Source organism: Engystomops pustulosus, chromosome 10 (genome assembly GCF_040894005.1).
Source record: "Engystomops pustulosus chromosome 10, aEngPut4.maternal, whole genome shotgun sequence".
NCBI lineage: Eukaryota > Metazoa > Chordata > Amphibia > Anura > Leptodactylidae > Engystomops > Engystomops pustulosus.
This window is the reverse complement of record NC_092420.1, coordinates 28,784,154-28,811,723: the sequence shown is the minus strand read 5'-3', so window position 1 is coordinate 28,811,723 and position 27,570 is coordinate 28,784,154. Positions and strand designations below refer to the sequence as shown.

Sequence of the window (27,570 nt, the reverse complement as noted above, 5' to 3'; positions counted from 1 at the left end):
CTAACCTGTCTCTATCAGTCCTGCTGTACACAATTTCAGTTGCTCCTAGACACAACCCAGTAACTTCTGACTTGGGGTCGGGCGCCACCTGGGATGAGATTGTGCAGACGAGATTTCTGTGTCTCTCTGATGTGTGCCTGTAGCCACGCCCCCTGCACGGAGCTCAGGGACACTCACATCCTGCCAGGAGATCGTGAGCAGAGAGAGAGGCTACAAGGAAATAAGTGATCCGGGGGAAAGGGGAGGCAGGCCATGTCTGTGAGATGTAACAGAGCTGATAGTGTAACAGTGTAAAAGTCTGTAATAGGCATCACGATCTCATGTATCTCTGATCTGTCTCCTCTCTCTATGTGTCAGTGTGTTAGTACAATGTCAGAAGCCAGATGAAAGTGTATATACAGCTTGTACCCTGAGAATCTAACCACATTGTCACCCCACAGACCTAAATGGATAATACAGTAATGTGTCTGCTTAGAGAGGCCACACCCACACCCTGGGATTTTGCACTGAGCAGCCAAGGGAGTGATAGGAGCTAAAACAGCAATAAAACTGAATACAATTGTAAAGTAAAGGGTTAAAATGATCTTTATTTTGTTAACAACACTAGGGGATTGAAATGTGAGAATTTTCTTTTGTAGGAAAACCCCTTTAACTAAATCCCCCATCCCCAAATGCACATCTGTATGGCAAAGCACGCATGTGTTCTCAGTGATAAGGAGGGAGCATCCTCCTGTGAAATGGAGGATTTGGCATATAAAAAACCAACACACACAGCCCTTCTTTTCATCAGCAAGATTCTTTTTTTTATGCATTATCAACTACAGAAGGGACAGTCCTATTCATTGTAACATGGTTTCCCAGACTCCATCTACACAAACCAGAAACTGCATGGTACAGGATTTCAGTCACCTAAATTTTAGCATCAGATTGTCATGTGCCTATAGAACCTTATTCTTTTGTGATCCAAGACCAAAGCTGCCCCCCTCTGTACTATAGCCTGCACCTCTGCTTGCTCAAATTGGATTCTGTGGATAAGCGAAAATTATCTCTGCTAAAGGTCATCATCTGTTCAGGGTCTTCCTCACCACAAGGTCAGAAACAGGAAATTTACTATAGATGGGGCACATGAGGGGTCCCAAACCTACTGGGATAATAAATGGAACATGGTTAGGGAAATATCCTGAATTGTGGAAGAGGAGTCTCAATTTTCACCTCTACTCAGAATGATCAGAAACAGGCAGTATATACCATATTACAGCATTATGCAGCTCCCAGTATAGGTATAGTCAGTACCACCCTCCCCGTATAATACATTATCACGCATTTAGCCCATGCAGTTTCTATTGTTTGCTTTATGCTTGGCCATTGTCCTTCCAATTCTTTCCCGTTTTCTTCCATTCTCTTTCTGTTCTCTCCCCCTAGTGACGAGAAGAGGTAGTGCATATTAATGTAGCTCACTTGATGCTTACAGCAGATTTTATTTGCAAGCTCTGGTGAAGAGTGTTATTAACCTCTAATACAATCAATTACAGGGACCATTCTATAAATCAAACGCAATTAACAAAACTGATACCGACTATGTGACCGGACTGGATGCAGCCACATTACAAAGATCAAGTGTACTGCACTGGATATTATATCAGCAGTCTGCGCCATACGTCCTGCAATTTCCGTGTGCATGTTTTTTTAAGTTATTCACATTTTTGCATTTCTCCAAAATTACAAGACCTGGGGAAGGACTCAGCTGATGGCCAATGTCTGCAGAACTGCAGAGCCAATAGAGAGTCCCTCTATTCCCAAATCAACATAAACGCAAGCATTGCAATCTCCATTTTATTCTTTCTGCAGGACACAACATTAATTATAACTGGCCCTTACATAGTGATCTACAGAGGTCATAGGGATAAGAAGGGATAGAACGAAGGAAACGGGTGCACCAGTAGGTATAGCTCCGCCCCTTGTGCACCAAGAAGCTCATCTGTATTAAGATCAAAAACAGAGTTACTGATTGCTGGGTACAGGGTATAAATTATACAATTATAATTTGCCCTACTCAATGTTTTCAAAGAATTTTTCTACATATGTCATCCGATCTGCAAAGAGAGAGTGATGCTGTGTCCAGGTTACATGTAAGGTAGTAGGTGGGACTTTGAAGCACCCTAAAATCTGACTTATCCATCCGGTTAACCTCAAGTGGTGGAGTGGTCTATCGACCTCATGTAACTTAAGTTTTAAAGGGGTTTTCACATTTTATACTGTGTTGCCATTGATATATTCTGCGGTCATTTTATAACAAGGGAGGTGCTACCTCTGCCCCCCCAGTGATTCTGAGAATACAGGGGCAGAACAGGAGATTAAGTTCTTCCTCATTATTTTTTATTCACAGCTGTGTCACCTAGTGATGAGAACACTACCTTTATTCTCAGGATCACCAGGATAAATCCTAACATATGAAATAACATTGCTTCAAAAATAGACATAAAGGCTCCCTCTCCAGATGCCATGATAAGAGCTAATAGGATTACAGCGGTTGTAGGTATAAAAGTGCCCCTGGCTCCTGACTGGCAGTGCCAGCTCTCTGACCTCCATAAGTTGATTACTATTCTGATCTTGGAGGCTCGGGGCAGATTAGGGTGTCATTATATCGCCAGTAACCAGCGTGATGAGTTTATAATGTGAAGTCTTCTCTGCTATTGGGCCTAGAAACCTCGTGCAGGGTGACAGCTTCCTGGGGGCACTTATCTGGGCTCCACGCGGCATGAAAATGACAGAAATATATTTCACTAAAAGGCCATCAGCCGCCTGGAAGAAGCTTCAATTAAAATGTAAGGCTGTTGTGTGTCAAGAGCTGCAATAAATTCCTCTCTGATTGTGAATGCTGCTGGAGATATTCAAGGCAGTGTTCTTACTACACAGAGTAATACATGAAAATGTTACATGTGAGATTTCTTATGTAATATTTTATGTAATGCAAAGCATTATTATAGAGGACTGGTCTCTCCTGAAAGAGAAAGGAAATAATCTGATTGGTTGGAGTTTGACTGCTGGGACCTTGACCAATAATAAGAATGGACCCTCACCGAGCACAAAAATGGACACTTCACAATCACGAGAATGGTTAGGAGAATTGTAGTTCTGTTCTCGCCAATTGAATGGAGCGGCAGGTCAAGCATGTGTCCTGCCGCTCCATTCAATACTATGAAACTGAATGAAGAGGGGATTGCAAAGCACCACACTCGGGTTTCTCTGGCACTTACATAAGCAGTGAATGAGAGTGGCAGAGATACCCCTGCGCTGTGCACACTATTGAATCAAGTGGCACGAGACAGGCTCCACCTGATACTTCATTCAATTAGTGAGAACAGGACTCCCATTCTCATAATCAGTGAGGGTTCTTGTGATTGGGGAGGTTCCGTTCTCGTAATTAGTCAAGGTCCCAACAGTCGATCTCCAACCAATCAGATTATTACCTGAGAATAACCTTCAAACTTAAGACAATCCCTTTAACTGTATAATGCCATTCCTTGGTTATTGTTTGTCTATCAGGAGGGAGCACAAGGAGACCCATAAGGTGTTTCTTCTACTCACGACACCAGTACCATAGACAAAAAATATAAAGTTAAGTTCAGAGTCTACCCATCTGGGATCCACAATGACTGGCATTCAAGGTTTTTAGAAAACATGGAAATCCCTTCTGTGTAGAATTTATAATCCTTTTTGAATGTAGTCGCTATTTTAGTGGACAGTGGCTTATTGGATACCAACTTACAAACTTATGTGGGTGAACTTTCGAGAGGTTGAGACAAATCAAACAGGTTTTAGGTCCACTTATTGGCCAGTTATGAGGCAGGTAGTATTTGAGGGTCATAAAGATAGATGCTAGGCTAGACCCCCAGATCTCAGACCAGACCTTGAGTCATCTCTCCCCATTCCTACCCTTCTATCCTCAACCAGGTAACACCAGAGGCATATTCCTGATGGTTGCAGTAGTGCATGGACATGGTGGGTAGTATATTACATTTGCTATATATTTGGCCCTTAGAAACCAATTAAACATTTTAATATCTATATACAGCCTTCTGATATAGGCAGTAAATTGTATTACGCTATAGGATATATTGCCATATTGACATGTAGGTCTAGTAATGCCCCTTCAATGGCAGAGAAGAATATGTAATACATGGCACTGTTCATTTCTTTGAATAGTAATTCCGTATAAGCTCAGGCAGACCAGTGAGATTCATTCTCACATTCGGCAGCCCTCTGGTATCATAGTATATAGTGATTTGACCCCCATATTGGTTTTGTGGAAATAACAGTAATATTGTGCTATTTGTAACACTCGTAAAGAATGGAAGTCATGGAACTGCTTAATGAAATACTGGTGTTTTAACAGCATGCTACATCCTCTACCCATTAGGATGTAATGGAAGAGTAAAACATATTTAATTATGATTATTACATTGTTATACCACCTCATATGAGGCTAAATTGCCTTTATTTAAATGGCATTACAACTCCTGTCAGACTGCGAAAATGAAATTCCACATTTCCATGGATGTGCTGTATGAATGAGTCATGAGATGACTGTGCGAGTGATGGAAATTCAGCAATCTGTAGGAAGAGCCCCAGAATATCAGATGGGAGTCCAAGGCAAAGGATCAAAGCTTTTTTTTATAATTTTTATACGAGTGCCAGGTTTTTATGACAATCTGTAAAAAATTAAATGCCTGTATTATAGTGTAGCCAAAAACCCAATAGGCAAGATAGAATTAACAGCAAACACACATGGATGAAAAACCGAGATACACTCGCTCACCGCTCCTCATCCAGCAGAAACTGAGACTTGAGAGAGACAGAAACACAAGAAGAAGGATCCAGCGCTCACACGGATACAGCAAATCTTCAAATTCTTTTATTAATTAAAACGGCATCGCAGGTCAGGGGGTAAAGACACAGACGATCAACGCATTTCGACTTTGCCAGTCAAGGCTCCGCCTTACTCATAGATGGTTTTTAGTGGTGGGATTATATTGTGAATACTAAACCAACATGAGGAGAGAAAAAGAACTGGACCGCACATCCACACATGATACAATGATCTACATTATATAACAAACTGGAGGTTCTTAGTTACATTTTGTCAAATTGTATAAGCCCACCAACCACTTCAAGGTGACCTCTTTTTGGTGGGTCCCTACGCTATTGTGTGCGGCATCACATGGCGTCTACCACCGCAGCAGCACAGCGCCAGCAGGGACCAAGACCTGGTTGCCCCCCCAGCACCCGTACTGGCAGGCATAGCCCCCATGGCTCCAGGCCCGGGTCCCCACCAGCACCGCACCACAGAAGCGGCGGACGCCCTGCAATACCGCACCATGTAAACAGGAAAAAGGCTCACCATGTGTGAACAGGTGTTGAATACTCACTGTTCCATGTAGTCTCAGGCACTAGCTGAGAAGAAGTAGGCGGCCCCTGCTACCCAGGATATAGGACAAATATCTGATTTCTGGGACTACAACCTCTAATCCTTTATATTCATTTGACAGAATCAAAAACCAATAAGGATGAACTGAGCCTTAGTCCAAAAGTCAATTGCAGGCAATCCAAACACATCAAGATCCACCAAACTGTATGCTCTGTGCTAGGGGTCACTTTCTTTTCCCTAATAGTGTTTGTGCCCTCCCTGTTGTTTACCCTGAAATTAGGCTTTTTCTGATTTGTAATCTGTATTTTATACATGAAAGTCATGAATGCATTGAACCAGGAAAGCCATCTGCTCTACTTATAAAGGACAGCTGAAACCCATTTTATGAGGCTAAAAATATCTATTTTTTTGTATACTTCCTATCATAAATATGAAAGAAGGGATACTGCAAGGACAGTATATCTTGCATATAAAGTATGCAAGCGTAAAAATCACGAGAAGTGCATCACCAGAACACTATGTCCCTGAAAGAGAACTTCCTCTATGATTCTTATGAAATACACGAAATGGCTGATAATGTTTAAACATTATTATAGATCATATAGTATATAATATAGACAATTCATTTTCATATAGTTAGGAAACATTTAACAATAGAAAGGGTTCACGCCAACCCTCTATTTTAATGTAGCAATAAGTTTGAAGACAATAAAATGGAGTGAGAGGCCTCCCGTAGAGGTCCATGTGCACTTATAGTGCCGGATCCCCTGTGTGGGGGACAGGAATAGCCCTGCACTCCTAAGCTGAATGAAGCTGTGAGTCATACGCAAAAAAACACAAAAAAACAGCTAGCTCACGACTGAAAGAAAAAATAACGTTTATATGGATGAGGCTGAAAGCATGAAGGTAAATGAGTCCGCTGTCTTAGGCTGGATTCACATTGCCATTGCCCGCCGTACCGTAGCACGGCGGGCACACGGCAGCGCGGGGAGAGGAGGTGAGCCCTGCTCACCCCTGCCCCTCTCCACAGGGATATATGGCGCATGGTGCCGTATGCCGTGAAAAGATAGGACATGTCATATCTTTTCACAGGGTACGGAGCAGTACCGTGCCACACGTGTGCTGCACCGATCCCATAGGGCGCCGTGCGCCCATTGCCGTCAATGGGGGACGTATATCGGCCGTATATACGTCGGCTGTATATACCTCCCCCATGCGGCAGTGTGAATGAAGCCTTAAACTTAAGAAAAAAACAATAATGGGATTACGGTTTTTACCGTGTACAGAAATTCTCCCACAAATGCAAGTTCCCAGTGACACACAGGACATTTCTATTTGTAATTATCTAAAATGTCTAAAGAGGCATAATCTAGATCTGCTCTGACAGAAAAGGGGAAACGGCATTATTCTACACTGACATCGGGAAAAGCCATATCTATATACATCTTCTATACTAATTGGTGGTCATCTCACATTAGAAACAGACCTGAGCTGGGGAGCTACTAACCACTTATGTATGAGGTGGTAGAAGACTGCACAGTTATGGTCATGTGGCAAAACCAATCAGACGGAGGAACACACAAGGCATTATATTGCTTGTAGGAAACTTCAATACATTTTCAATGCTTTGGACCCTTCCCACTTCATTTCTGTAAAGTTTTTGAGAAAACAATGTTTGAAATGTTCACTGTTAATCCTTGGGCCTCCACTTTAAAGGTGGGCATTCTTGGATGTTTATGGCAGAGGAGTTGGAAGGAATAGCTTCAACTTGTTGAAAGAATATGGCCACCTCGATATTATATGGCCACCTCTCTATCAGACGTCTTTGAATGAGTCTCTCATAGTCATCATGTACATATAAGTAGTGTTCAGGCGCAGTCAAATGATCGTGTTTCTAACCTGTCATCTAATGTGTTACACAAACAGTGGAAATTTCAGCAGGTGACCTTGCCATAGATATCCCTACCTCAGCATTGTGTCCTTTTTAAGATCCCTGCCGAGAACGGTTTACATTACATTCCCCTGCGCTGTTAACATAAAGGGAATTATTACCTTACTCCATAGTGCAGTAATGTGTGGTCACTGACAGCTAAACATTAAAAGGTTATAATGATTTTCCAAAAAATCTTCAAACCTCGGAATGACAAGACTGAAAGGGGCAGTAAATGTGTATGTTGGTATTTTGGCTACAGAACAGTAATTTTTTTGAGGTTAAAGACCCCCTAGACCTCTAGCAACCCTGACAAAGGTTTTACACCTCATGTGTAGTCATGATATTCATTATCTTATCTCACTCATAATTAATATAGAAACATTCTACCATTCCAATAAAACAGAAATCAGCTTTCCATGCAGGGACTTTTATTTTGTTATGGACAGCAGCCAATCAGAGCTTGAGTGGGGGAAAGAGAGCTGCAGCTTGAGCCAATCATGGGACACAATCGTATCTCAGACTACCGAAGACTCCCTGTAGTCAGTGTGACAAAAGCGTAGTCACATATCAAAAGCTCTGTTTTAATTGTGTGGTCGGGGAGCAAAATATGAAGAAAATAGATAATAGGGATTGGCCCCTGTAGGAACGCACTTACAAATCATTTTAGAGCTCAGGACCAGATTGTCTACTTTAAGAGCAGCCATTACCCTTTGTGAGGTAGTATATAGCAATATTTGTTGTCTTATTTTTTTTACCCTCCAAATCCACATGGAAAATTCACAATAAAAAAATAAAAGGAATAAAATGATGAATATGGAAGAATGGCAAGCGGATGGTTAATGGTGAGCGCATCCATTTACTTTCTGCTGTAAATCTTTTGGATGGGGAGCATTTGTTATAATATATAACAGCATTTCTCATAATAGATATTTATCGGAAATTTGTCTAAAATGCACAATGTGGATCCTTTCATAGTCATAAAAATGTTAGTTTTTCCAACTTTGTGATGTATGACTATGCGTCTTCATTTGTCATTCTACCATATGTGTAATTCTTCAGCACGGTTCCCCTCTTCCGCTGCTTAGTAAATCAGCTTCTCTGAGACAAACAATGGTACAGATCTTTAGTGTACACTTTAAAAAATGAAGTGGGGAGCCTGTGCTGAGCCTGCATGCGTTATCAGATTCTTCAATAATGCTGTCAAGATTTATAGCGTTTTTTAGACGTATGATAGAACGCAGGTTTTATGAGAAAACTGCGGTATCGCGGTTTTAACACTTTTTAAACTTTATAGCAGAAACTGCTTCGGCGCTGCGTGCGTACGATCGTGTGCGCGCCTACATAGGAAATGCCGCAGGCGTTGCGCGCGCACGGTCGCGCGCACGGTCGCGCACAGCGCCGAAGCAGCTTCTGCTATAAAGTTTAAAAAGTGTTAAAACCGCGATACCGCGGTTTTAACACTAACGAAACTAAGCACTGGCACCAGCTCACCCTGAGCTGGTGCTCGGTGTTTACAGCTTACACCGACCATTTGAAATGGTAGGTTTCCTTTAAAGGACACCTGTCATCAGGTCTGTGTCACTAGTCCTGTCACTACTACCTGTCGGAGCAGCTCACAAGGATCCCATCCCCACCTTTATCTAGTCAATTCATACATTAATCATTGTAAAATCATATTTTCTTTATTATGTAAATGAGGCTGGTCACATGGTCAGAGGCAGTGATGTCACCCCTGTTACCCCTCCCCTCTCCTCCCCCTGCTCATGTCTGTGTATAATGTATAGTAAAGCATGGCTAGTGTATCTGCTGACATGCTGCATCCTCCTAATATACAGAGACACAGACATCAGCTACACATGAATCTGACATGTTCTGCTATAACATGGCTGCAGCCTGGAGCTGTTGTATCTTTCACATACACATACACACACAGCACATGCACACACACACTGAAGGGGGCGTAGCCACCAGCAAGCACATGGAGCAGCTGTCAGTCATGCACTGGGGGTGTGGCTGTACCTCCCACTCATGAATAAGGTGGACAACTTGAATATGCGAATGACTCATTGGACATTTCACAGGTCATTTGCATACAGCTTTAGGACCTCTTTGCTTAAGTTTACAGGCATGTAGAGGGACAATGAAGGGATAGAGGCAATGCTTTCTAATGGCAGTTTATGAAAATATATTTAGTTTAAGGGGGTTATTTTGCATGACGGGTTCTCTTTAACTGTCATCATTACTTTCCCTAAATTTTTTGGAGCCGTCTAGAAGAAATCCCTATCAATTCTGACTTTGGGTGTATGTTTGCTTGAGTCTCAGAAAACCTTCCCTCCTTCACTGGTGCATGGAACTCACTATGCTTACATGGTGAGATAATCATACTGTGGGTGGTGGACCAGTCAGGGGACCCAAACTTCGTAGCAGTGGCCCTGCACAGGACAATTGGCTTTATATGAGGATAATGGCTGCTGTGTCCGCTAGGGACAATATCCAGAAGAAAATGACCAGGTTGATGTGTGGTGCGCTTGGAGTTGGCATTAAAGATGGTGTAAGCATAATCTTATTGCTCCAAACCAGAACAGAACATGTTTTTTTGACACAAAAACTATGTTTGACCCCATATGGATCTGTTTGGTTGTATCAAGACTTGAACTGCGCCATGAATGAAAATGTTGGCTGAATGAATGAACCACATAGTGGAACCCCCTGTGGGATTTATTGGGATTTTTAACAAGGCCTTTTAAGATAAATACATTTTGCAAAATCTAGTTAGATTAGATGTCATTAATGAGGAGAACCTAACCCTGGATAACTGCATTATCATATCGCTTCACTATCGTGTTTTCTCTCCTCACCTGCTACACTCAGATAATTTCTCTCAATTTTCCTACTAAAGATTATACATGTGTAAATATACTCATAGTAATAGTGTACATAGCAATATCACGGCTCTCGACTTTCTCCAGCATCAAGTATGTACAATATCTGTTCTCCATTCTGTGCAAGTTACCACAAAGATAATGATTCACTAACCAGCTGCGTCACAGGAAATCCCTGAAAAACTTCCATAGATTATGTTTTCCATAGCCACAGCAATGCGATTACTCCAATCATCTCAGTCCTAGGAAAGTAGCAACGACAAAAACGAAATTAAAAAACTTGGTCATTGTAACTTTTTAACTTTTCCAGCTGATATTTATCAACTACTCGTTGATGCTTTCTCCCAGCATCGGGAGGCCAGGAGAAGCATCTGCTAATCCTGTGTGACAAGGAAGACGCACAGCGACACTTTATGGTCTAGAGCAGTGATGGCGAACCTATGGCACGGGTGCCAGAGGCGGCACTCGGAGGCCTCTCTGTGGGCACCCAGGCCATCACCCCAGCATGAAGTTCACCAGACAGGACTCAAAGAATCTTCCTACAGAACCTTCCTACAATGATAGGGGAATTTGCCTTCCTCCTTTCAACTGTGTTGGTGTCTTTAGGAGTCTGAACGATTGAAAGTTGTCAAAGAACAAGGAGAAATAAATTACTGCTTAAAATGCTGCGCTGGCACTTTGCGATAAATAAGTGGCTTTTGGTTGAAGTTTGGGCACTCAGGCTCTAAAAGGTTCGCCATCACTGGTCTAGAGCATCATATGCCGGTCACCAAGCTCAGACCTATAGACCTATATACAGGTGCTACAAAGACTGCAAGGAACCAGTTTGCAGCCTAAGGCTACATTCACACAAGCGTATGGGTGACGTATATACGCCGCTGTATATACCTCCCCCATAGACGGCAATGGGCACATTGTGCCGTACGGGAGCGGTACAGCACACGTGCAACACTGTACCGCCATGTTTCCCATGTTTTTCATGGAGGAAGTGCTCACCCCCTCTCCCGGGCACCGACATGAGCCCGCCGTGCTATGGTATGGCGGGCACACTGTTGTGTGAATGTAGTTGTACATGGAAAAGCCTGAATGGAGGTCTGTTCTGTATAAGTAAGGTGTGACCAACATTTGTGAAGGTTGGATGCAGGGCCTGCGCCAGCACTGGGCATACCCAGGCAAATGTCGGGGCCCAGAGAGGAGGGGGCACATAAGGCTGTACGTAAGGAATCCATGGAGATGAGGGAGGGCTGTATCTAATGAATCCATACGATTTGACGGGGGCTTATATAAAGTAACCATGAGGGGGCTGTTTGGTATGATAAACTAACAAATATTTAAGGGGAGCAGGAAACTGTTTTAGTTTCAGAATTTTTTTATGCTGCCACATGAGCTCACTGCAAAGGGACCTACTGAGGCTCTGTCACCGAGGGGCCTACTAAAACCTGGAGCCTACCCTGGTTGGACGCATGCAGCAGGTGCTTTCCTAACACATACAGCAAGCTAGCAGTTGTGTATAATGTTAAGTTATTGTTCCCCTTGTTTTTTGCTTGTCTAACATCAGCATGTACTGTATATTTTATTGTATTTGATGAATATTCAGTAGTGTGATAAAAGCAAGAGGAGGTGCCATGAGGAGGTGACCCTTTAAATGATAACATCCCTAATGTCATTAAACTAACGATAAAATGTCATCAATCTCTAGGTGGAGATAATGACAATCAATACATAGCACCAGAGTTGTAAATGGGCCTCTAAGGAACTGTTATGTCTATAGAATGATAGATAGGCAAACACATTCTACATGCCACCTTATCCCAGACCCCCAGGGATAGCGCTGAAGAGTTGGAACCCAATTTTTGTTTTTTTTATACAAGATTTAATGCCCTTTTATTTAGCCCCATTATCAATTATTTGCAATCATTGGCCCATGCAAAGCACAAGGCAATTAGCTAAAAAAAAGCTACCTCCAGGATCAATGATTGTAAACCAAGATCAGTGCCATGCTGGTGTGTGTCCCCTCCGGCAGGATGCCCTTGTTTTTACAAAATAAGGATTTCAAAATTATGTAAAAATAAGGGCATAAGAAGCTAAAAGAATACCAGATCCTGCCAGAGGGGACACACACCAGCATGAAAGTGAACTTGGTTTACAATCCCTGATCCTGGTGGTAGATTTCCTAGATTATTGCATCTATAATGTTGCACCTAAAATCATCATTAGGGGGACAACACATCACCCTGTACAAAGGGGGAATATTGTACTGACAAAAGCAAATTGGATGAGGATAAATAATTACCACATCACTTTACAGCAGCCATAATGACAGAAGTATTATTTTCTTTCATTACGGCCGTGGACAGCTACAATATAGAGAGATTTTCTAATACCACCATGTGAGTTCACTGCAATGGGGCCTACTAAGGCTCTGTCGCTCAGGGGCTTACTGAAACCCGGAGCCAACCCTGGTTAGACGTACACAGCAAGTGCAAACCTTGGTCTTGAGAGCCTTTACAACTGGCTTACATTGTAGAACCCTTTTTACTCCACATGCCACATAGATGGTGATTTATGTAGATTACTAGACACAGTTTCCCAGCTGATCGCTAGGCCAGTTTCAGTCTGAAGAAAGATTGTCTTGAGGAGACAACCCCTTTAAGAAGAACCAGGTCAAATGAAGATATTACTCACTTGGTTCAAAGCCAATCTATGGGATAATCATATGATCCTGACTCAATCTTTTTGCCTATAGCGATCTCAAGGCAGTGTATAATTCTGAGCAGTTTGAGCACTTTTACCGTTTTCCTGTATAATGTGCCTTCAGGTTATTACAAAATACCGATGTCAGGCGGAGTGATAACATTTCTGCTATATATTTTGGATGTGTTGTAAAACTTCTATTTCATTTATTGGGTTTTTTTATCCTTGCTTTCATCGAATATTTTCATCTCATTAAAAGATTGCTGGTTATTACTAACCTGTGATCCAGCAAAGACTTGCTTTGACGTGTAAGTTGATGTGCAGTAATTACTCAAAGCCTTGCCTAATACACATGAAAACAAGCAGAGCCCGAGGCGACTGTGTGGTTATGGAGATTTCTGGATCCGGCGGAAGAATTTATGTATGCACCTTGAGATTTGGAAATAGTTGGTGTTATTGAATGAATGAAGACAATTCGCTCAGGTCCAGGACCCCAGGTCCTCATTATAGAACTACATAGCGACTTGTGGACACATGATATTAATATCATGCACAAAAACTGCATTTTCGTCAAGGTCATAACTGCAGAAGCTTATGTAATATTAGATGTGATTGATGACATTGTTATGTCACATACCTACATGCCAAGTAGCCAGCGTTGTACCTGACAGTTAGATTTTTTTATGGGGGTGCTCCCTGCATAAACCCACGGATGCACAAAATGGGTTGTCTTCTTCTGCATCTATGGGTCTATCATTGGGTCATTGGGTCTATGGGTCTATCATATGTGCCTGGGTCCACCAGAGGATAATCTGATGGGCCACTTTCCCACTGCATGTGGCTTCAAATCTTGAAGTGACATATATGGGATACATACTGTTATAGAGACAGTCCCCGGGTTACGTACAAGGTTCTGTTTGTTTGTTCATAAGTTGAATTTGTATTTAAGTCGGAACTGTATATTTTATATTTGTAACCCCAGCAAAAAAACTTTTGGACTCGGTGACAATTAGATTTTAAATATGTTGGGTTGTCATAACAGCGAGGATTTACAATTAATTGCAGACATAACTTTTACTGCTGTTTATTGCAACTCAAGGCTAAAGTACAGTAAATTACCATCCAGAGGTCTGTCTGTAACTAGGGGCCGTCTGTAAGTCAAGTGTTCTTAAATAGGAGACCTCCTGTACTGAGATTTGACGGGTTTAACAACCCAAAAATATCAGCTAAGCCTACAGATACAGTAACTTTTCATACCGAGCATGTGACATGCCAGAATAACTAAGAGGTTTGGACTTTTCAGTGATTCTGGAGCAGGACTAACGTGCTGGTATTGAAAACTTGTGTAGGTCAGGACAGGTCAGCTTTAATACACATTCGTTTTTCGGTGCAGATTATAGTGAATTTGGATGCCCAAGGTCTCCTCACCCTGGTCCTCCTTATTCCCTGGCCCGACAAGACTTATTTTTTAAAACAGTGTCACAAAAGTGTCATGCCCTGTATGGTAAAAAACTAGCGCACAAGACACGATACTGGCTGATATGGAGGAGATGAAGATGTACATATTGGGATGTCAGATCAGTAGCTGACAATGTAATACACAGCCAAAATCTATATGGCAGGGCGAGATCTAACATTTATATCCCTATGCCCTATAAGACTCCCGTTCTGTAGGAGCCTTTCCCTGTGCTGTCTGTTTACAATGACTTCACAATGTGTTTTTTTTGTGGTTTTATGGATTATATTACAGCCTTCATTTTGTTTTTTTGCTATTTGATGTCTGGAAATTTGCTTCTGTCTTCTGTATATATGTGCTGTGTCATGAAATACCAGCAGTTTGACTGTTTCTTTTGCTACACTTTGTGAGGAAATTCCATACACAGTGACAAAGAATGATTCCGGTTATGTGTTTTCTGTCTTTGATGTAATGTATGGTACCACCTACCCTGACTGTGGAGAAGGAACAAGGGTCACAGCTGCATCTGGGCCTGACCAGAACAGCCCTGACCTTCTTTTCCTACTGAGCATAAGACTCCCAATAGATGCATATTTTAGAAAATCTCATATGGTAAGAGGAACTTTCAAAAGAGAACTTCCATCTTTGAATATCTGTGCTGTATACAATGTTAAATAACTTTTTAAATAAAAAAACATTTGCTTTACTTACCTACTATGGATAATCAGCAATGTGAAAATTTCTTTGTAATTTATATCCATAGTGAAGGTTCTGTTGGGTATGTATGTTTGCTTGTCATCTACTACTTTTTAGCTCATCTGTCACTATGGGGGAGATATATCATACCCTGGCACTTGATACATGCACTGCCGTATGGTAAAGCTCCGATTCCGCAGCAAACGTGGATAAATCATAAGCATTAGAAAAATTTTAAATAAAATTACACAATTTACTATGAATTACGCTTAATCCTGGAATACCCCTTTAAGGACCAGTAAATCTGTCCTGATGGGGGTACCCCCGCTTTGGTGTGCCCATTTTTTTTTAAAGATTCAGTTTACAACGCTGTATATCCTAGATTATTATTACTCACCTTTGGGCTACATTCACACGATGATGTGCTCACCGTACAGTAGCACGGCGGGCACACACTGGCGCCCGGGATAGGAGGAGGGGGTGAGCACTGCACCCCTGCCCCTCTCCACAGTGATATATGGCGCACGGCACCGTATTGCAGGGAAAGATAGGACATGTCCTATCTTTCTCCCCGGTATGGAATGGTATGGTGCTGCAAATGTGCAGCACCGTACCGCTCCCGTATGGCGCCGTATGCCCGTTGCCGTCTATGGGGGGCGTATATACGGCGTATATATACGTCAGCCGTATATATGTTCCCCATATGGCCGTGTGAATGTAGCCCTGGTCTTCAAAACTTTGACAACCATCTAAAGGTTTTACAGATGTACCTCTCTAGTTAGTGGAAGTCAGAGGAGGGTTAGGGGACTACAGTTTTAGAGATAGTTGGAGGACTCTGAAGTTCATAATTTGAAGAAAGCAGGAGTCACAGACTTTACATATTTTTGAGATACTTTAGTGTAAGAATTTATTACCGTGGATAAGCTCATTTAGTGCTAACATAAAAAAATATGATCACATTGGAATAACATACATTAAAATCACTTAAAGTGACCCCAGGTCCAGTCTATTGATTTGCAGTATACAATATGGACACCCACAGAATGGAAAGCGTGTTGCAACAAGCCTGTGGTATGGTACAAATGTAATTGTCCTTCTCCGGCGCGAAAAACTGCATATATTATATGTACCCAGCATCACACTGCTTAAGCATCTCCCTTCATGAAATTATTATGTTCATGTTTGTTACATGTTAATTATAATCTCACATGATGACAGAGTAATTGGACACATAACTAAGATTCCAATGTGATGTATAAAGACACCAGAATACCTGATTGTTACCACACCACTGATGGTCATTAAAATAATAGGTTGCCCCAGATCCAAAAATAAAATATCCAAAAATAACATGTTAAGTCCCTCACATCTCTGGTGGTCCCTGATACTCTTGGTTAACTTTTATCACTATTACTACTAAGCTCTGTGGAGATTCCTTTAGGTATGCCACAAGACTAATGAAATAAGTCTAAGTGATTAGGAAATAAATCTCTTGTATAACGTCTATAACATGATGTGTGCGGTTACCAGTGTGAACATTGAGTTACCCAGAAGCGTAATCTCTACTGGTAAGGGAGGGGTTAACATCATGTGTAGTTAAACCAGTTTTAAGGAAGTACACCCTGTGTCAGCGGCACTTATAGAAAACCTCCGTACACACTCTTCCCGGGAATCTGTAAGACAAGATTGTCCGTAATCCTGTAAAATCAGCGTGGCCGTGTCCTCTACCTGCATAGGTAATGAGATTTCACTAATTTACTACTGGAGTACAGTACATGGTGGGAGTGGATCTGTCTGTATGTCCTGTGAGTGTCACTTCTAATCCATGTCTATGATGGGAGTTGTAGCTCAGCGTTCCAATGTTGTTGGATCCTATAAATAAATACGGAGAGAGTCCTCCAGCGCAGATCGCTGCGTACGATTTATCTCCGTAATGAAATCATTTGGTGTCGATATATAAGGTTTTTTATTTTTTGTAAAGGCGTGAGACGCACAGAACAGTTTAATTCCATTAAGTAACCATCCTCGTGAAGGAAAGACTCATTTAATTCCATTAAGTCACGTGCCCCATCATCTGTTATGTACAGTTCAGCTCCAATCTCTTAAGCCTCAGAATATGTCTCGCAAGGATGAGAAGGCCTTTGACCTTGCAATAAGGTTGCTCCATGTCCGCAATCGTCGTAGAGGTTGGGAATTACCCTGTGCATAGTGGACGAGCGTAGAAGCTATACGGTCCAGCCCATCAGTACAATGTGCTGAGCAGTACTGTATGGTATATCTTTCACGTTGCTCGACAATGAGGGACTGACCTAGCTGCATCCTCCTCTACAAGCACAAAGCTTTGTTTTCCCTCTGTCATTACGGAGTATCCACTGCAAAGTGACACAGACAACGCTCCACCTGAACGCAGGCAGATCCTCTCCCTTTGTCGCCCGCCTTGGCGAGGATGGAGTCAGAGGTAGGTGACTGATGCAGTGCAGGACACTGTGCCGCAGGAGACACAATGATTTAGCAGGGCAGTTTAGCAGCGAGAGCGTCTGCAATGTCTGCTGTTTTACATGTTGTGGAGAGACTCCTCTGTATGAATGCGGAGTATTCTTCTCCATGTATTAACCCTTTGTGACATGTAGGGATCTCCGATACACAAGAACTATGTATATGTATTTATGGGAAACCCCTGGATTCTTGTCTTGATCTGTTCTTGTGTATTGGGCCTATTGTCTTATGAATGAGAAGGTACTTGCCAAATTTGGGGTTAGGCAAATGTTAATTGTTAGCTAGTTCCTAGGAATATATGGTCTGGCATTGGTTGATTCAGGTTAATAATGCTTATCGATAAGACGAGGGGGGGGGGGGGGTTATCACTTCGTAACTACTGCCATTGTGTTTCTGATAATATCCTAGTTACAGTAGCAAATTATTACGAATTAGTCATATTTCCATGGAAAAGACATTTGTGACAATGTGTTGTGTATTCAGTATAGTTGGGGTTTATACAGTGCGGTAGGATAAGTCTCAGAAAGTTGTGCTATCTGATAGTAACCTTGTGAGTGACATTACATAGAGGATGACCCTTGTTTTCCATAGACTCCTAAATCATAATGCTAGGTGCCTTCTATCTGTTATTTCTATCTATATATTTTGTGTCCTCACAATTTAGAGAAATTGTTCATATAATATTATATTGTAACATATGAAATTCCTCCTTGATAATAACTGATGGAGCAGATCTGACCTCCCTGTAGTATTACATAGAAGGGATGTAACTTGGTAGGGAGCTGCAAAGTATGTGGTTGTATCTGGGCCAAGGAGCCTTTGGGGTAGTATAAGGTGTCCCTTCCCCAAACAAGGAGACCAGGGCATAGATGGAGGCCTTGGCCAAAACATTTTGAGTGTGCCCATCTTTAGTAATAATGTTGAATACTACATGTCAGAAATGAAGGGGTTTAGGCTGATCTTTAATGATGTCCATTGTGGCATACAGTAAAACTTTAGAATTTTTGGAGGAATATTTAACCTTTTTTCCCCAAATGTTCAAGTCTTGTTTGTAGAGTAACAGAGAGAACTTAAAGGTAGAGACCCCAGAGGTAGAGGTTTACTCCTCCCTATAACCCAGCCTTCATTGACAAGTTTGGGTTTCTAATCGGCATCTTTTTTTTACCAACCCAGAATATCCTTTCTGTTGCTGAGTTATTACTTGAATCAGAAATGTTGTGGTGCCACACAGGCAAATTGTGTGCCCCCCCCCATTCCTTGGTTTACAATACATAGATAACTTCAAGAATTTTTTTTTTTGGGGGGGGGGGGTGGAGGGGGCAAAAGGTTTTGACAAACCCCTTAGATTAAAATTGATTAGTTTCCGATAGCAATGTAATAATGTAATTTTACCTCACGACCATAGATACGTAGCATATTTGAATGAAGCTGCAGCAGAAACTCCTGAGTCACATAAAAGTATGGTTAGTGCCACACATTTAGAAAATACAGCACCAGGGCCCTTTAATTTATGTACAGCACCAGTACCCCCATCAGTAATCTGTATGTACAGCACCAGCATCCCCTCATTAATGTATATACAGGGACAGCAGCTGTGACTAGAAGAGAAATAATAAAAACCTCTTTCTCTTTACTTGCCCAGACCTCTATGGAGGGAGCAATGACATCATTAATTGTCTTAAAGTTGCTAAGAAAGTTCATTCTTGTCCCTAGGATGACGAGGAAGCGGGTCCCCTTTCCCTAGCACTGTGACTGGGCCTCCCATGGCAGTACTACCAGTCCTATTCTGCTATAACATGACATGTCAACTGTATTTATTGTCATAATTAAATTGTTGGGGGTTATACAGTTATATGAGTAGTTTTCCGACCATCTGGTTGAATGGGCTGACTATATTTTGTGTAAGGAGAGGATGTTGAGTTAGTACTCATGGGACATAAGCGTGACTATACGTGTGCATGCAAGAAGTCAAGAATAGGAATAGTTCCCCGCTGAGCGAGCATTTGGTCACGTATGGCCAACCGGTATTTGCTTTCCTTTGAACAACCAAGGTCATTGGTGGTAAAAGTATCAGATTCTCTTACAATATTGAGCATCTGAAAGTATCGATCTGTGAAAACAGTGATTTGAGCCGTGTTCCTCTCCGCTCAGGTATGGATTTGATCTGCTTGGTCTTATCAGAAAGCAATTTGCTTGACTGCTTGAAATAAAGAATTGGGTTGGAGTGCAACATGGCGAGATCAAAAGAGATTTCACAAGATGTCACTTGAAGACTTCTGACGCTAATAGGACCAGAAAGCCGAATAGAAGGTTTCACAAGACTTAGGCCTCAATTACTCAATATAGAAGGCATTAGGGTTTTTGGTGTGAAGTTTGAACAACTTGTAAGGTGTCTTATACCTATGAGGCTAAGTTTGCATCAAGATTGTGATGTAGGTTTTAGAGCACATTTGCATCTCGTTTTCGGATCCGTACAGCTTATATGTATATGTACATTTTGGGGGGAATTCATTATTGCTCCTGCAACCAAAATGCCATTTTGTGTCACAAAAAAACAGCCAAAAATGCATTCCAACACATTTATGAAGGCTTTTAGACCATTTTTTGGTTGTCTCCGTCTCTTCCGTCAAAGGGTAGTGGCCTGGTGAAAGAGGCTTGGTTTTGCGAAAGCAGGTCTAAAAGTAGAACTCGACAGTCTTATGCTTCAACTGATCCATTATCACAAGGATGAATCCAGTGCAGCACAAGACTAGTGGTGACCGCTAGAGCAGTGGGGGGCCTTGTGTCACATCTGCCATGAGTGAAAAGTCTGCAAATCCTCATATACATTAGAAAGTTGTCCATTACTTCCAATTTCAGTGGGTTTGGCAGTATTGCCGAATCTCTCTGGCTGACCATACAGTAGAGTGTTTTTGACTCTGGTAGGACCATTCTTCGCATGTTGATTGGTACATTAAAAGATCCAACTATGGTAAAACCCCTTTAATAAAGATAAGAGGTTGTCCTCTTCAGCTGTTACCGTTGTACATCGTGTGAGATCAAATGAATCTCAAAATGTAAATTAGCAACACCGGAAAACAATAAAGTTATAAAATCATATTGAATTCTGTAATTCCCTTTGGCATAACCTCGGTGAGTGTAATTTGTACTCAAACGGATCTGCAACATTAGTGTTTTACACCAATACTGCGGGAGGTATTCTAATGCAGGTGTTAAGTTTCTCTTTCTACTCCCGGCAAATATTTGACATGACCAATTCCTGGCTGTATTAGGTCAATTATTTTTATAATGTCCCACAGGAATTATGTGTTATATATCTCTGTGCCAAAGAAAATTCTCTAATTTCAGTAGATTTGGGTGATGAAAGGAAGGAGACCCCTCAAACCTCCCCCTGAATCCCACACCTTTATCACTGCTCATTGAATATTAGACAGACGGTGAATAATTCATAATACAGTCTCATTAGAGGGACACTTTGAAGTTCCCCCTTGTCTAGGCCCTAAAGTAATAGGAGGATTTGTCTCCAAACCTTTGATTTCCCTCCCCCAGACTGACAGCATGGTGGAAGATCCAACCTTGACGTTCCTCTGATTATCCATATTCCTTGTCCCATCCTGGAAACATATTTGCATATATCAATATTCATATACATATTGTGGAATCGGATGGATTTAATGGGAAAAAGCTAAGTAAATATTTGTTTTCCTTCAAACTTTCCTTGAGAGCGGCACTTGACATTTGGAGATGACGTCTTAAATTTATTTACTCTTAAGCAGATTTTCAAGTGCATTAAACTAAAGATGTGGTATTGTCACTCACATAACTAGGAGAGACCGGGCCCCACAGCAGATTTCTGCAGGAGGCCCCATTTCCCTTGCAGTCCCATTTACACCCATGGAGCATATACACGTTACATGTGTACACATATACAGCAAATTCATACATACATACATACATACAATACCATATACAGACAGTATATAAACACCACACACATACAGCAAATAAACACCCAATGCCTCAGATGCCGGAGCCCCTTGACACTACGGGCCCCATAGCAGCGGCTATGGCCGCTACCCCTGTAGTTACTCCTGTGGTCACTAATATTTCTTAATGTTACACTGCTTATTGGTATTACTAGGAGATATGTCTGTGGAGAACCACTACTTATACAGGGATGCTTTTGAGTGTACAGACTACTGATGTGGTGTGTGTAGAGGTCATTGCTGAGGCCAATGATTGTCTGCAATGGGGTCTTGTCTGTGAACTTAATAATAATGTTTATTTATATTGCGCCATCAAATTCCGTAGCACTTTACAAATCATACTTAATGTCGGTCAACAATAACCAAGCAGGAGCTGCAGGAGCCAGTATCGAGCCATTGACTGGAGGTATATTTCACCAATGTTGACATTGTTGTATTAAAATAAATTGTATTATTATCCTAATCTGAAAAATGGGTAGTGGTCAACTACTGAGGCCACCACACCAGTCACGAGAACAGAAACCATAGATCAATAATGATGGACTGTCAGGCCATGGATGGGTCCAAGCGCCATCTTCATTATAATGGGAGCTGTACATATCGCAGAGATGGACTATCTCCAGTCTATGAGAGCCAAGCGCTATGCAGTATCCAACGCTCCCATAAAATTGAATATAGCGGCAGGAACTTGACCTTCTGCTCCATCAATTAGTGAGAACAAGACCCGTTCTTGTAATTGATGGAGGTGCAATCTTGTGATCCATTTGGGTTCCACAGATTACATTCACTCAGACTTGGTACGATTCCTTTATGTCACATGACCCATTTAAGAATTTGAAAAAGTATGTCCGGAAATATTGATACATGAATAAATGGGACTAGTGCTTCTAATACATCTCTTCTGTTTCCAATAGTAATTCTATATACATAAATCTTTCTAGATAAACAATACAAGCCAGTAAGCGCAGATTCCATTCTTCGCCTTCCATTAGACTGGGCTTCTATAGTATTATGTGTGAATTGATCACACCAACAAAGCTGCCAGTAATAGTCCTCTATCTATACGCGTCCGCTTTTTTACGGAGGGTCAATTGACATTGGAAAATGAAAAGCAATTTGAAAATAACAATAAGAAGCATTTGCACAGCGATGGATCTGTTCTTGGAGATGGGCGGTCAGACAGGTATGTTTGTTAGTTACTCACAAGGGATTGATTGACTATTGGAGACATTTTGTAAACTGAAAAAGGTCAGATCAAAGTAAGCACAATACAGATAAATTATCCCGGGCTTGTGCTGCGCCTCTTTGTTTCGGGGACATAATGAGACTGTTATTTCAGCTGTTACCTTCAGTCTCTGGTCATTGTGTAGAGGATAATCCCCCTGCTGCAGTGCGTGTGCTGCTCATAGTGCCGCCCGGATCCAAGTTTCGAATTGGCTATTTCTTTATCAAGTAGTCACATCCTATGTGTTATTGTCTCATTTAAAATCTTTTATATCAACCCTGCAAACTCACATGGCATAGCACAATGTTCCTAGGATCTTCATACCAAGGATCAGCCAAAGACATCGCTCACCAGTTCTCTGTCATTCATGATAAGTCGTAAGACGGTGGTGATCGTGTGATACATAATGACATCACCCTGACCGGACGGAACTGCAAACCATGGCCCGATGACATCATCAGTATGAACAATAAGAAAAAGAATTATAGGCATATACAACTTAAACAAACGTATCTCTTACTACTGTTTTTTACATGTCCCCACCTACCACCTAATACGTAGTAGCACTTGTCACCTTCTCCTAAATATCCATCATGGGGTCTGTCAAAAATTTTGTGTGAAATAGAAGCTGGATGGATTATTAAGTCTGGTTCAACATCACCATAAGTAAAGGTTATTGGCCTCCAATATTATAACTTATAATAAGTTATGAGATGGATTTATTGTTATTGCTTGACTCCTATGAAAGAGAAGAATGATAGAAATAATCAACATGAAGGTAAAGATTGTTCGGTGTCTTGAAGTTTGATATCTTTCTCAAATTGGGTTAAAATTTCCCAATGTGAGGAAATGCAACAGCCTCTAGGATCAAGACAACTGTCCGGTACCCAAGAAGTACTATGCATGGTTCCCATAAATTACAGTGTCGAACATTTGCCTTCTCCGTAATCCAATTTCAGAATAGAGTAGGAGAATATGTCTGGACATCCCCTGTAAATAAATTATAGGACCTATTTCTAAGTAAAGTTTGGATTATCCAGACATTCTGCGCATAGAGCAGCTTCTATGGTAGGTAATTTACATTTTACAGCCTTCATACATCATCAAGTCGTTTTCCCTCTCCCGTCTTTGTGGTTTGGATATCTGTGGGCTGGATAAGGGCCTACAAGGATTTTTTTTGTACCTCTCATTTTCCATAAGAGCCAGTTGTTGACATTGCTGTTTTAACAAGACTTGGCCCGAATCTACTTCCTTACAACATCTGCTTGGACAGAATGGAGCTAGTTTATTACCCTGGTTTTCTTTTTTGCCAAGGCGAGCATGATAAATAACTTGCGAAATGACCTGTCCTTGCAGAGCACTGATAATGTAATATTTCCCTCGCCAGCACTTCTGTAGCCTGTACATGTGCTCCAGGCCGCGCTGCTGGTCAGCATTTCCTCCTATACCAGATAATAACACAGTCATTGCTTCCTCATTTCCTCTCAGCTGCTGCCAGCTCTTCAAAAATGATTTTCCAGAATACATCCCGTTCTGGGGTATTTGCCAGTATGCGGCCTCACATAGGCTGTGGTTAGGCGGCCAACGCGCCATCTCCTGTGTGTCGGTGGTTTCTGTGGCAAAGTGTGGGTGTATGAACATGGTAACTTGCCCATTGCCCAGCGATCCTGTAGACTCGTTCTGCCATGAAAGCAGTATTAGAAGTATTAAATTTAAATGGATCGTTTCACCGTCCTGATTTCAGTGTTCTCTACTAGTGTGACGTGATCCAGTGGAAAATGAACCATGACCAGGAATTAAATGGCAAATCTCAGCTTTCTTGTGACAAGTCATTGATTATTGTCTTTGCATTGAAAAAGCTGAGAATATTCAAGTTAACAGCAAAAATAAAAGATCATGTTCCCCTCATAGCTATGAAACCGATACCCCATACTATGGCATGTGATGGGGGGGGGGGGGTCATGTCTCCATATTTTCCAATGGACAGAATCTATGGGAAACATTTTTGAGAAAGATGTACAGTATGCATCCATAGACCTTTGTGGGTACAGTACAACTTGAATACTGCTATGTATAAGGTGGAATTCGCACAATGCATTGCTTTGCAATGTCAGAAAATTGGCAAAACTGTAAATGTAATTTTCTTTCCAATTTTACATGTATACACAACTAATAGATGTGGGTCCCATTGCACCTTTCTTAAAAAGTGCTCAGTAAACCCTAACCTGCGGCCCTTGTTGTGTTGTGTGCATAGATCTTTCCATTGATTTCTATGGCGGCCTTAAAAAGGTAAGCAAACATGTTTGTCTATTTTCCAAACTTCAGGGGTCCCCACTACTGTTATTGAGACTGATTCAGTTTTTCTGTAGTTTAATGGTAATGTAAATCCTTAAACACAGTTAAATAATATCCAATCATTGTTTTTTGGGGGCACAACTTCCTTGTGCTTTGATGTGAGTCAAGCCAACATGTAGCCCTGACCCTAGCACCATATATACCACATGTGAGCTGCGGACCCTGTTACAGAAGTAGCAATGGGACCCGGAAGCTCCAAATTACAGCTTTGGATTCATGGATTCACTAATATATTGACAGAAGCAGAGCAGGGTTTCCATTTTTTCACAGTTTGATGGTCGTATGGTCAACATGAACAAATATCAATGCACCTTGTTTACTACGTTGAGTTCTTTTGGGTTTCCATTATAGTTTCCAAACCAAATAGATGTGAACATAACCTCATATACTACCAATTGCTATGTTAGTGTTGGAGTGGAAGAAACATGTCTTATGGCATTGAATCCATTCTCTTCCGCTCCTTCTGGTGTTTGGTTTATTCCACTTTGTTTTTCTGTCCTGTGCAGTTTTCATGCAACACTGAGAACATTGATTGGTGTTGTTTAACAGTCGATATCCATTCAACATCAAGCCAGAAAAAAATTATATAGTGTGCTGCAGGTCTCTTCTTTCTCCCTCTCGTTTTTTTTTTTACAATTGCACTAAACCCTGATCTTCTGACACGAAATTCCAGCTTACAGTGAAATATTGCCATTAGGCGCAATGTGATTAAGAGATTGCATTTTTGGGTGGCTTGTTGACTCTGGGCAGCAAACTGATGGTGTCAGCAGATGTGAGGAATTCCCGCAGCTCACAGATTAGACACACACAAAGGAGGCTGCTTCATACTAATGCCAATGGAAAATGAAGCAAAGTGATGTAAAACCAGAAGGGAGATTCAGTGGTAACCGGAGCACAGGTGAGAGAAGCCGGCGAATGTTGTACTAACATGTTGTACTATATTGTACCACTATATATAGATAGAAGTCAGTATAAAAAAATTTTAGTCCCAAAAAAACACATTTGATGCTAAGGAAAAACTTTCTGTACAACTTTGCACTTTGCGGAAATCACACATTTTTAGCAGTTTATGTGGTCACAGACAATAGTGGGTCTTCCATTGCATTTCCTTTTCCATCTGAATCCACAGAATTATTCTGTGTGGTACCTTCCTTCCTTAGGCACCCTGTCACATACTCCAATTATCTAATTGACTCATATTATCAGTATCTTGATAATAAGGGATGGAAGTCCAGTGGAGGGTGTCCTGCATTTAGCTGTATATATCGTCAGAACCAGAGATTTGCTGTAGGGACAATTACATTGTGGCCCACACATACACTGATTTTCGAGGATATATCCCTTTTTATGGAGTAGACCATTGCGTTACGTGCCCTACATCCAGTATTGTGTAGTGTAGTCATTCTTACACCAGTTTTATGTGGTTTGCAGATCAGTTGTCTTGTAAGTTTATGATGTTGGTACTCGCCATAAAATATCCATCTCTATTGTCTCATAGTATTGTATACTGTATGTCTATTATGTTCTCCCACCTTTACTAAACAGGTAAAAGAAGTTATCAGGCTGGCGGAACAATGTGAGTTTTATAGCAGCACTACTAAGTGGGTTTAACTAAATCCTGTAGTTAAAATCAGTAGCATAACAAATCTTAGTATAATCTTGGCCTTAGTTGAAGCCCACAGGATTCTTTGAACCTATATAGTCCCATAGATAATCCGCCTTCACAAAAGTAAAAAAGATCTTGTAATTGATGGAAGTTTTTAAAGCTATGAGTGTAGTGCGTTGTTTTACCTCTCTCAGACAGTTGTCATTATCACAAAAAACAGGAGCACGGGGCAGGGTTCTCCTTGATGCTTGACCTTCGACTTGGGGGCCATTCACTAACATAGTGGGACAACTGGTACTGCTTATACACACTAGCCTTTTCTTGGATTTTGTTATACAACTGGTACTGCTGAAATACTCAAAATCTATACACGGGATATATGCTATTCACATTGCATATACAGTATGCATATGAATAAGTATGTGCACTATACAGTATGCATATATAATTGATCTCGGGACACGGCCATCTCCCCATACATAATACATGCATGCTCAGATGAGCTGATCATACACGTGTTTGGGGGAAGTTGGGTGAAATAGCTACTGACCTACAGCTTTTGTAGGTGTTTGGCGATTTTAATTCTGTCCAATTAAAACCTTCTCTAGTGATTTAGTAATATTTTTGGTATTACATAAGTTGTAGATTATTTTCTACCAAGTTATTAATCATGAGGGACTTACAGTCTCATGTTCATTATATCAAATAGAAGGTGAGAAGGATCCAGGATATGTTTATGCATAGTAAATATTTTCCACTGGGTGTTTCATACCTGGAAGCAGATCAGCATCATATGACCTGGAATAGAAATGT

General features: G+C 41.3%; 1 protein-coding gene and 1 long non-coding RNA gene across 17 annotated transcripts in view; one reads left to right on the top strand and one right to left on the bottom strand.

The window, feature by feature from the left end:
- IQSEC1 (IQ motif and Sec7 domain ArfGEF 1) overlaps positions 1–27,570 on the top strand; it is a 411,145-nt gene that overhangs the window by 309,579 nt on the left and 73,996 nt on the right. Inside the window, exon 1 of one of the 16 annotated variants that reach the window (XM_072128377.1) lies at positions 17,394–17,547. The exons of the other annotated variants lie outside the window; for them this stretch is intronic. The gene's annotated coding sequence lies outside the window, so the exon portion shown is untranslated. Of the gene's footprint in view, positions 1–17,393; positions 17,548–27,570 lie in introns of those variants that run through there. 16 annotated transcript variants of the gene reach the window in all.
- On the bottom strand, positions 652–27,543 carry LOC140104723 (uncharacterized). Its single transcript, XR_011850393.1, has 3 exons — positions 27,441–27,543; positions 10,398–10,485; positions 652–1,418 (listed from the first exon to the last, which is right to left on the bottom strand). It is a non-coding gene; the product is annotated as an uncharacterized lncRNA (long non-coding RNA).